This window comes from Aegilops tauschii, chromosome 4 (assembly GCF_002575655.3).
Source record: "Aegilops tauschii subsp. strangulata cultivar AL8/78 chromosome 4, Aet v6.0, whole genome shotgun sequence".
Classification (NCBI taxonomy): Eukaryota; Viridiplantae; Streptophyta; class Magnoliopsida; order Poales; family Poaceae; genus Aegilops; species Aegilops tauschii.
The window spans coordinates 495,708,902-495,721,454 of NC_053038.3; positions in this window are offsets into that span (position 1 = coordinate 495,708,902).

A 12,553-nucleotide genomic window follows, 5' to 3' on the forward strand; every position below is an offset into this window, starting at 1 on the left:
AGCGGAAGCGTTAACACAACATGGTTGATGTAGTCGTACGTCTTCACGATCCGACCGATCAAGTACCGAACGCACGGCACCTCCGAGTTCAGCACACGTTCAGCTCGATGACGTCCCTCGAACTCCGATCCAGCCGAGTGTTGAGGGAGAGTTTCGTCAGCACGACGGCGTGGTGACGATGGTGATGTTCTACCGACGCAGGGCTTCGCCTAAGCTCCGCTACGATATTATCGAGGTGTAATATGGTGGAGGGGGGCACCGCACACGGCTAAAATATCGTATATCAATTGTGTGTCTAGAGGTGCCCCCCTGCCCCCGTATATAAAGGATCAAGGGGGAGGCCGGCTGGCCCTTGGGGCGCGCCAAAGAGGGGGGGAGTCCTCCTCCTAGTAGGAGTAGGACTCCCTTTTCCTAGTCCAACTAGGAAGAGAGAAGGGGGAAGGAAAGAGAGGGAGAGGGAGAGGGAAAGAGGGGCCGCGTCCCCCTCCCCTACTCCAATTCGGACTCCTCATGGGAGGGGGCACGCCACCTCCTGGGCTGCTGCCCTCTCTCACCCCTCAGGCCCACTAAGGCCCAATACTTCCCCGGGGGGTTCCGGTAACCCCTCCGGCACTCCGGTTTTATCCGAAACTTCTCCAGAACACTTCCGGTGTTCGAATATAGTCGTCCAATATATCAATCTTTATATCTCGATCATTTCGAGACTCCTCGTCATGTCCGTGATCACATCCGGGACTCTGAACAACCTTCGGTACATCAAAACATATAAACACATAATATAACTGTCATCATAACGTTAAGCGTGCGGACCCTACGGGTTCGAGAACTATGTAGACATGACCGAGACACCTCTCCGGTCAATAACCAATAGCGGAACCTGGATGCTCATATTGGTTCCTACATATTCTACGAAGATCTTTATCGGTCAAACCGCATAACAACATACGTTGTTCCCTTTGTCATCGGTATGTTACTTGCCCGAGATTCGATCGTCGGTATCTCGATACCTAGTTCAATCTCGTTACCGGCAAGTCTCTTTACTCGTTCCGTAATACATCATCCCGCAACTAACTCATTAGTTACAATGCTTGCAAGGCTTATAGTGATGTGCATTACCGAGTGGGCCCAGAGATACCTCTCTAACAATCGGAGTGACAAATCCTAATCTCGAAATACGCCAACCCAACAAGTACCTTTGGAGACACCTGTAGAGCACCTTTATAATCACCCAGTTACGTTGTGACGTTTGGTAGCACATAAAGTGTTCCTCCGGTAAACGGGAGTTGCATAATCTCATAGTCATAGGAACATGTATAAGTCATGAAGAAAGCAATAGCAACATACTAAACGATCGAGTGCTAAGCTAACGGAATGAGTCAAGTCAATCACGTCATTCTCCTAATGAGGTGATCCCGTTAATCAAAAGACAACTCATGTCTATGGCTAGGAAACATAACCATCTTTGATTAACGAGCTAGTCAAGTAGAGGCATACTAGTGACACTCTGTTTGTCTATGTATTCACACATGTATTATGTTTCCGGTTAATACAATTCTAGCATGAATAATAAACATTTATCATGATATATGGAAATAAATAATACTTTATTATTGCCTCTAGGGCATATTTCCTTCAGTTTCTTCTTCCCCGGCGAACTCCGGCCGCGCCCGATCTGGATCGGAACCTACGGTTGACTTTCCCCCCTCTCAAATTTCTCCAAGTCCCGAACATTTTCACATTCTGTTGCATACTTCATCGCATCATAACTCTCTGCATATAGCTCTGTTTCGTGCGTGTAATATAACGAAATGTTCGCCTCGAGATGCTCTTCATTTTGTTCCATTATGCCATGTTCATTTGAGTCCATTTTGATGCCCAAATCTCTGGTGCAAGTTTGCTATATGCTGTTAACTGCTGTTACTTACCAGAACTTGGTGATTTGTTATTTTTGTTGCATTTGATGTGTGCATCTTATGGGCATGATCTCTACATGTGTTTTTATATATGCCATTCCATCTTTACAGAGGTGTATGCTATGTATTTTTTTGACCTCTGTGGTGACTAGCACAAGCATGCAAACTAGGCTTCGTGATGTTTCTGATTTCAGGGACTTCGTAATTTTACCAAGTCTGTGACTGCTGTTATTTTGTTGCCATGTATCCATGTGTCTACAGAGATATCCATGCCCCTTTTGGTGATGTTCATTAAGGATGTTTTGTATATATAGTTGTGATCTATCCAACCATGCCCCTGTTTGCAATTATGGAGTGCCATAACATGTCTTAATCTTGCTCTACTTTTGCTATAAAATATTTCCGGCAGATTGTTAACATGATATTCAATTTTGCTAAGATTGTTGTAGTTGATCCATACATGCTATGTACTTGCTCTTGCCATGGTTAGCTTCCTAAACATGCCATCTTGCTGTAGGTATGTTTGTTTTGTCATGTTTTGCTCTGTGATGAGTGCATCAAGCTCACCAAGATGCACTCATAATTTCTGTTTCTGCCATGCTCTGTTTTCTGCCAAGTCTGAAACCTGTTAACGAAACTTGCTATGTTTACATGGTTGCCATCATATCTTCTGATCCTTTTTGGCTTATGGTCAGTAAGGGATTTTTGTTCTATTCTTTTAGTAGATTCATGCCATGCCTTGTTTTGCTATGTTAAGTTTCTGTAGCATGTTGATTGCTTGCTCTAAACATTGCTACCTGATGCTGTTTCAGCCATGTCCAGTAATTCCACCAAGTCTGTGAACCTGTTATCTTTTGCACTTTTGCCATGCTTGTTTGAGCCTGTTATGTTGTGATCTAGTCATAGCTCAGTGTTCATCTTTTGTCAAGCATCTCCTTTAGATTACTGGCATATGCTTTGTTGCTATATTGGAGTGCTGTAGCATAGTTACTTGTTGTATTCTAAGTGCTATCATGCTGTCAATCGCAGAATCGTGTCATTCTTGTTTTGCTTGCCATTTGCAAACCGTGCATCCGTTTCCGGTGATCTTTATATCGATTTCGACCGAAATCGTCTCATCTTTCCAGTGGCATGCTTGGTTTGCCAAGTTACTTCCTTGTTCATCATTTTTCTTCCGGAGCACGTATATGCATCGCATACCACATCTCGCATATCATACATGTTTTGCATCATGTTGCTTGTGCATTTCCCGTGATTGATTGTGGTTCCGTTTGCTTGTGTTCTTGTTGTGGGTAGAGCCGGGAGACGAGTTCGTGAACGAGGAACCTGTTGAGTACGCTTACGAGGATCAACCTTTCGACAACTCTGAGAACCTTGCAGGCAAGATGACCATACCCTCGAAATCACTTCTATCTTTGCTTTGCTAGTTGTTCGTTCTTTTGCCATGCTGCGCTTCCTACCACTTGCTATATCATGCCTCCCATATTGCCATGTCAAGCCTCTAACCATCCTTTCCTAGCAAACCGTTGTTTGGCTAAGTTACCGCTTTTGCTCAGCCCTTCTTATAGCGTTGCTAGTTGCAGGTGAAGTTGAAGTTGGTTCCATGTTGGAACATGGATATTTTGGAATATCACAATATCTCTTATTTAATTAATGCATCTATATATTTGGTAAAGGGTGGAAGGCTCGGCCTTATGCCTGGTGTTTTGTTCCACTCTTGCCGCCCTAGTTTCCGTCATACCGGTATTATGTTCCTTGAGTTTGCGTTCCTTACGCGGTTGGGTGATTTGGGACCCCCTTGACAGTTCGCCTTGAATAAAACTCCTCCAGCAAGGCCCAACCTTGGTTTTACCATTTGCCACCTAAGCCTTTTCCCTTGGGTTTTCGCGAGCCCGAGGGTCATCTTTATTTTAACCCCCGGGCCAGTGCTCCTCCGAGTGTTGGTCCAAACTAGAGCACCGTGCGGGACCGTCCCTTGGCAACTTGGGTTACGTTGGTACCTATACGCTTAGCTTATCCGGTGTGCCCTGAGAACGAGATATGTGCAGCTCCTATCGGGATTTGTCGGCACAGCGGGTGGTCTTGCTGGTCTTGTTTTACCATTGTCAAAATGTCTTGTAAACCGGGATTCCGAGACTGATCGGGTCTTTCCGGGAGAAGGTTTATCCTTCGTTGACCGTGAGAGCTTATGATGGGCTAAGTTGGGACACCCCTGCAGGGTATTATCTTTTCAAAGCCGTGCCCGCGGTTATGAGGCAGATGGGAATTTGTTAATGTCCGGTTGTAGAGAACTTGTCACTTGACTTAATTAAAATACATCAACCGTGTGTGTAGCCGTGATGGTCTCTTCTCGGCGGAGTCTGGGAAGTGAACACGGTTTGAGTTATGCATGAACGTAAGTAGTTTCAGGATCACTTCTTGATCATTTCTAGCTTCACGACCGTTGCGTTGCTTCTCTTCTCGCTCTCATTTGCGTATGTTAGCCACCATATATGCTTAGTGCCTGCTGCAGCTCCACCTTATTACACCATCCTGTCCTATAAGCTTAAATAGTCTTGATCTCGCGGGTGTGAGATTGCTGAGTCCTCATGACTCACAGATTCTACCAAAACAGTTGCAGGTGCCGACGATGCCAGTGCAGGTGACGCAACCGAGCTCAAGTGGGAGTTCGATGAGGAACGTGGTCGTTACTATGTTTCATTTCCTGATGATCAGTAGTGGAGCCTAGTTGGGACGATCGGGGATCTAGCATTTGGGGTTATCTTATTTTCATTTGGATTTGACCGTAGTTGGTCTATGTGTGGATTTTTGGTTGATGTATGAATTATATTTATGTATTGTGTGAAGTGGCGATTGTAAGCCAACTCTCGTTATCCCATTCTTGTTCATTACATGGGATTGTGTGAAGATAACCCTTCTTGCGACAATACCACAATGCGGTTATGCCTCTAAGTCGTGCCTCGACACGTGAGAGATATAGCCGCATCGTGGGCGTTACACATGCGATACGTAGTGTTGTGTAGTACTAGTGCTTGCCCAAGTGGCCTATGTTTGCAGGGAACACCTCGGAGTGGCCTATGTTTTGCCGGAGTGTTGATATAATTTCCATTCCGGCAAATTTTAGGCGCTCGATATATGTCCTCTTTAGCAAAGGTCATGCTGGATTTTTCCGTGAATTTTGGCATGACTTGTGATAGAATATGTAGAAAATATCGAGTGGCCCGGATTTTGTAGAAAGATAATTAAACGACATTTCGGGTTAACTTTAAGTCTGTCGAGACTCCACCATATATATGAGAGAAGAAGAATGCTGACTGTTGTCGTGGGGGTCGTTCTTCCTCTTCTTTCTCGTGATAGACCTTTTGGTAATGCACGGGAAGGAAGAGAAGAACGACCATCACCGACGGTCGCAAATGTCAAGAGGAATCAGTGAGGGAGAGTCTCCACCATATATGAGAGGAGGGAGAATCCCGACTGTTGTCGTGTGGGTAGCTTCTTCTTCATTCCAATGTGCTAGACATTTTGGTGTAATGCACTTTGGAATGATAGGAGTGGCTACCATCACCGACGGTCGAATATATACACCACGTGAGCTGAGAGTTTTCAAGAAAAGACTCGACATACCGATAGTCAACCCGTGATGAATAATAATGATCTAATTTAGTTTTTGTAGTACATATATTGAATTGTAGAAGTTTAATCTTTGAATTATGAACATAGGAAATGTCTGACGACGACGATAGGATCCCGGAGTGCGACTACTGCGGTGACGACCGGGGTCTGTGCGACATGCCTCACCTGGTAGACGGTCGGCGCTTCAGTATTAAGCTCGACGAGACCTTCGATGTTGAAACGGTACGCAACGACGACAAGTCTTTTTTCGTAATTAAGCATGACAAGTCTTCTGCTTCTTCGATGTGTAATTTATATTGTCTTTACAATTCGACTAGCTTATCCCATGCCATGAAGGACGCTATGTCTTGGAGCATCTGAATTTCGGAGATCCTGAAAATATGGAGATAAAGATAGTTCAACTCAGGACCCATCATGGTTATGATTTTGCTGTAAAGCTATACAATTCGGAGAGTGTATCCCATTTAGGTTGCTCGAATTGGGAAGCACTGTGCAAGGCGTATGATGTTTAGGAGGGTATGTATGTCACCTTCGATCTTGGTGATCCTGAAGATGACATAGACGAAGATAATGTCGACGAAGATAATGTCGGTGAAGATAATATCGATGAAGCTAATATCGACATTTGGGTCCTTGTTCATACGCTTCCAGTTCTACCTCTATGTGAGTTTCTGAAACATATTCATTAAGTAATTTATATTGATTATTTCAAAATAGTTGACAGCTTATTTCCATTGACAGCTTATTTTCATTCTTCAAAAAATATACGGAAGATGGTAGACAGAACCTACTACACTGACGGCGCTGAATTAACTTATGAGGAGAAAGATCATCTTATCTCATTTGTTATTGATGTTGAGAATTACAATATCAATTATGAAACTCCTGCACATTATGGTCAATACGTGCCACTAGTTCACGTGTTGAACTACGGTAACATCCATGGAGATGGCATAGTAAGATTTTTTACTATTACGACAACCGTGCATCTTTTGCATATATTCTTCTAAAGCTAAACTACATTGCTAACTACGATGTTATTATTATGTTTTTCAACAAAAAATCCCGAAGGATTGTGTGCCTGATCTAATGTTTCCGAAAGGTTGCCTTGATGTTATTAGCTTACGGCCAAGTCATCCTAGGCTGTTCATACCGGATTTCTAAAATCGATGAAGACATGACAATCAAAGAATGAAAAAAGTATGGACAATCATAGGGAGCTACTTGGAAGCAACATTGTGCGAAGCGCGAGAATTGGAGACAGGATAATCTCCATTCTCCATGATGGAGCGTCAGGGGCTATCTTGTTTTATGCTATTTTACCTTCGAGAGGGTAGTAGGTCCTAGCTAATACTCATGATCATGTGCTAAGGACAATTAAGTAGGGTTGCACTACTAGGGAAAAGCCTAGCAGTTCCGCTGGTTTTTGGCCTAGCAGTAGTGCGGGATACCGCGCTACTGATACGGCTACAACTAAAGGTTAGCAGTAGCGTTGGTTTACCCGCGCTACTGCTACATCTACTTAGTAGTAGCGCTTGTTGCGGGAAGCGCTACTGCTAATTACTAGTAGCGTGTTTCTATGCCCACGCTACTACTATTATTCATATTCTACTTCTTTTTTGTTTTATGTTGTATTCATACACCATTATACAAGTTTTCATACAGTAGCAATTTAGAGATTTTTTTTACATCATAATGAGTTATTAAATCACTGGGTCAAAGAACCATGGATTAGTTTCAAGTGGATGGATCCTAAGTGACCAAGTCATGAATTATCGTCATAATCCATGACTTGATCACTTAGGATACATCCACTCGAAACTAATCCGCAGTTCTTCACCCAATGATATCATCATCATCATCATCATATCATTAACAACTTATCATCATAATACATCATTGTCATATAACAACTTCTCATGATCATCATTTTCGTCAATGAGACATCATATAGCAAGTTGGTCACTAGTCATAATCATAACTCCTCCTCATCATCATCAACTCTAACACATTGTAGCACATAATAACACATTGTACCTAGGACCTACTCCTCTCATATAGGACCTACTACACTCTCTTAGGTAAAATAGCATAAAACAAGATAGACCCTGACTCTCCATTATGCAGAATGGAGATTATCCTGTCTCCAATTCTTGCGCTTCGCATAATGTTGCTTCCAAGTAGCTCCCTATGATTGACCATACATTTTTTCCAATCTTTGATTGTCATGTCTCCATCGGTTTTAGAAATCCGGTATGAATAGCAGTGATGCGTAGGATGACCTGGCCGTAAGCTCGTAACATCAAGGCGACCTTTCAGAAACATCAGATGAGGCACACAATCGTTCGGGATTTTCTGTTGAAAAACATAGTACATAATAAATAGTTGTATGGCATTCGAACCCCACAGCTTCATGGTTGTATTCTAATTAGCTGGAAATGTATGACCTAAGCTTCTCAACAGGCATTCACTCAACAGAGCACTTAATGAGACTTTTTATTGGATCCGCCGCTCTTGATTCAATCAATCAAGTAAGTCCGGATGACACTTGTCTTTATTTAGTGTTTCCCCGACTATTCATCCATTACTTGCATCTCAGGTTCTTTGTACCCTTTTTTAGTGCCATACACACTGAGGTTTCTGGCATGACCGAATCTTTTGAGCATATCGCTTATTACGTTAAACCGCTTGAACCTACAAAGGGTGTGATGCGTTTTTGAGTGAAGGATTAGGTATAGCTGACCGATACATCGGACCTTTCTTGGCCTTTTATTCGGTGCTTTCCTTTTATAAGTCACTGCTATTCTTCCTTGACCCTTCTTACCTTTGCTAGATTTTGCATTCCCGTCTTGCTTCATCTAAGGAGTGATAAGTGCCAGGAGTCTGCCTCTAGCATCAATACATGTCCTAGTTGATTGGATAACGTTCTCTCAAGGACCTGCAAAACTCTCTAATGCGGATGGGCTGCCGACCGAATAACTGAAGATCTTCAATCTATGTTTGAGTGCTCTTGCGAAAGAAAATAATTTCGAATGCAAAAATGACTTCAACAATAGGATTGGTGATCTCTGTACTAGAATAGAAGCCCTGCTAATTGTGAAGAACCCACAGCCGGGAGCGTTAGCAACTGGATTTTACCACACTCCGTTATACCCTCCCATAACTTCGTAGTTAGAAATGCAGTTGCGGTTTAGAAGAATTTATGCAAAAGATGCACGGATGTCGTAACAGTAAAAAATCTTACCATGACATCTCCATGGATGTTACCGTAGTTCAACACGTGCATTACTGGCACGTATTGACCATAATGTGCAGGAGTTTGATAATAGATATTGTAATTCTCAAGATCAGTAATAAATGAGATCAGATGATTTTTCTCCTCATAAGTTAATTCTGAGCCATCGGTGTAGTAGGTTCTGTCTACCATCTTCTGCACATTCTTTGAAGAATGAAAATAAGCTATCAATGAAAATAAGCTGCCAACTATTTTGAAATAAACAATATAAATTACTTAATAACTATGTTTGAGAAACTCACATAGCGGTAGAATTGGAAGCGTATCAACAAGGACCCAAATGTCCGTATTTTCTTGGGCGATGTCAGGATCACCAAGATCCATGGTGACAAGCATACGCTCATGAAAATCATACGTCTTGCAAAGTGCTTCGCAATTCGGGCAACCAAAATGGGTTACACTCTCAGAATTGTATAGATTTACATCAAAATCCATACCATGATGGGTCCTTAGGTGAATTATCTTTGTTTCCATACTTTCATGATCTTCAAGATCCATCCTCTCCAAGACATAGCGTCTTGCATGGCATGGGATAAGCTAGTCGAATTGTAAAAGACGAAAATTACACGTTGAAGAAGCAGAAGTCGTGCTTAATTACGAAAAAAATACTTGTCGTTGCGTACCGTTTCAACATCGAAGGTCTCCTGGAGCTTAATGCTGAAGCGCCGACCTTCTACCAGGTGAGGCCTGTCGCACAGACCCCGATCGTTGCCGCACCAGTCGCACTCCGCCAGGAGACTTTCGTCGTCCGACGACGACATCGACGACATTTCCTATGTTCATAATTCAAAGATTAAACTTATACAATTAAATATATGTACTACAAAAACTAAATTAGATCATTATTATTCATCATGGGTTGACTATCGGTCTGTCGAGTCTTTTCTTGAAAACTCTCAGCTCACGTGGTGTATACATTCGACCGTTGGTGATGGTCGCTCCTCCTTTCATTCCCAAGTGCATTACACCAAAATGTCTAGCACACAGGAACGAAGGAGAAGTGACCCCCACAACGACAGTCAGGATATTTCGACCGTCAGTTATGGTCGTTATTCCTCCTTCCCCTAGTGCATAACAAAGGTCTAGCACAAGGAGAAGAAGGAAAAACGACCCCCACGACAACAGTCAGGATTCTTCTTCTCTCATATATGGTGCAGACTTTCTCCCTCACTCATTTGTTGACTGTCATGTATGGAGCCTCGACAGACTTAAAGTCAACCCGAAATGTCGTTTAATTATCTTTCTAGAAAATCCAGACCACTCGATATTTCCTACATATTCTAGCACAAGTCATGCCAAAATTCACGGAAAAATCCGGCATGACCTTTGCTAAAAAAAGGACATATCGAGCGCCTGAAATTTGCCGGAACAGAAATTAATCAACACTCCGGCAAAACATAGGCCACTCGGAGGTGTTACCTGCAAACATGGCCGGCCACTTGGGCAAGCACATATCCTATTTGAGCAACGCAAGATATACATGTTTACATCTACATCATATGAGCATTCAAACTTGATGGTCATTGCATTTCAATGGTTGAAAATATGAGCAAGAACATTTCAAAATATCTTATAGGACTCATATTGACATGGAGATTTGGCTGGTCTCACCTCGAGGTCGGAGGGGGTCGGTGACGGGGACGACGGCGGGGATGATGGAGGGGCTCCTTGATTTGTGCAAAAACAAAAACTCTAAAAGCTATTAACTAATCAAATGCATACGCCTTGCATAGTGCTCTCCAATTTGAGCATTCAAAATAGGAGTAGTTCTCCAATTTGAACATTCAATAAGCAAAACTAAATAATAAAATAAATTAGTATTCAAATTGGCATGCATTCAATAAGCAAAACTAAATCATCACTTGCGTCCGTACATCGTCGAATATTATCACTAATACATCTCGAATAGTATCATACATATACCATCACTAATACAGCTAAAACCCTAGCGAACGACGGGTATCGGCGCGGGCGGTGGACACCCAAAGAGAAGGAACCATCACAGGATCATAGCTCCAGTGAGATCCCTGAAGAACCTGCAAGGTATTGTCGAACCTGCCCTCCAACGCAACCATGTAGCGACGGACGTGCTCGTCCTCCTCGCTGACACGGTGACGTACCACCTCTGCGGGGGGACGAAAGCCTCCGCACCGTCACTGGCCCACGCGACAGCCACCAAAGAAGGTTCGGGTCAACAACGGGCTGGCTCCTCACCAAGTTGCCCCCCCCCCGGAAGGTAGCACCTCCCAGTACCAGCCCGGCGGAGCCCAGTCCCGGACATGGCCCCTCTGATCAAGCAGGCCTCCTCTGCCGAGTCGACGACGAGGATGCGGGATAGGCATCGTCGACGTCAATGCGGGAATAATTGCTTTAACTAAAAATAACAACAAATGTGACATGTTCAAAAATGGCATGTCCACTTCAAAACGAATCAACCTAGAATTCTGTTAAATACACCTAAAAATAAACTAGTTCTATTAATTTTCTTACTAAAAATAAACTAGTTCTATAGTAAAATTTTAATTAGATCATCAAATCTCATATACCTAAATTTTCTTACTAAAAATAAACTAGTTCTATTAATTCAACTAGTTCAACTAAGCACTTACTATAAATAAAAATAAACTAGTTCTTACTAAAAATAAACTAGTTCTATTAATTTTCTTACTAATTCTATTAAACACTTACTAAAAACAGTAAATACATTATACAAGAACAGTAAAAAAGAGTTTAGGGTTTAGGAGAGATGGAGGGAGGAGGGGGTGGGAGGAGGGAGGAGGAGGAGGGAGGAGAGAGGAGGAGGGGGAGGGCGGTGGGATCGGAGGAGGGAGGAGGAGGGAGGGAGGAGGGTGGGAGGATGGAGGAGAGAGGAGGAGGGGGAGGGGGTGGTGGGAGGAGGGCTGTCGGCGGAGGGCTTGGCCGGAGGAGGGAGGAGGGGGCGGCCGGAGGAGGAGGGAGGAGGGCGCAGTGGGAGAAGGAGGGGGAGGAGGAGGGATGGATGGACTACCTCAGTGGAGGAGGAGCAGGAGCATCCGCGGCGGCGGACGACAGGGGGTGCGGGGGAGAGTGAATGAGAGGGAGAGTGCGAAGGTCGGCCGCACGGAGACGATAAGTTAGGGTTAGTAGCAGCGCGGGTTGAAGAAAAGCGCTACTACTAAGGAGCATAGCAGTAGCGCTGGATAATGATAAGCGCTGCTGCTAAGTGGGGCTAGCCATGTGCGCCCAGTTCAAACTTAGCAGCAGCGCGTTTTGCTAACTGCTAAGATTCTGTGTATAAGGTTTTCCCTAGTAGTGTTGGTTAGATGACTAAGATGATGATGAGTATGACTTGTTATTATGATAACGAGTAAAAGTTGTATGCTGATGAGTATGACTTCTTATTATTAACGAGTAGAAGTTGTTACATGACTGTGATGATGATGAGTACGACTTGTTACTATGATAACAATGATGAGTTATATATTATTATGATGATGCATGATGCTAAGTTGTTATATGAGCATGATGAGTTATTATATATATCAGTGGGTGAAATGTACATGGATTAGATTCAAGTGGAGGCAACATGGTGCAGATCGAAAGTACTAGGTGCCTCTACTTGAATCTAATCCACGTTCATTTCATCCACTATATATATATAATAACTCATCATAATCATAACATCATATGATGAATAACTGTATATAAAACCTATACAAATACAGCGCCAATA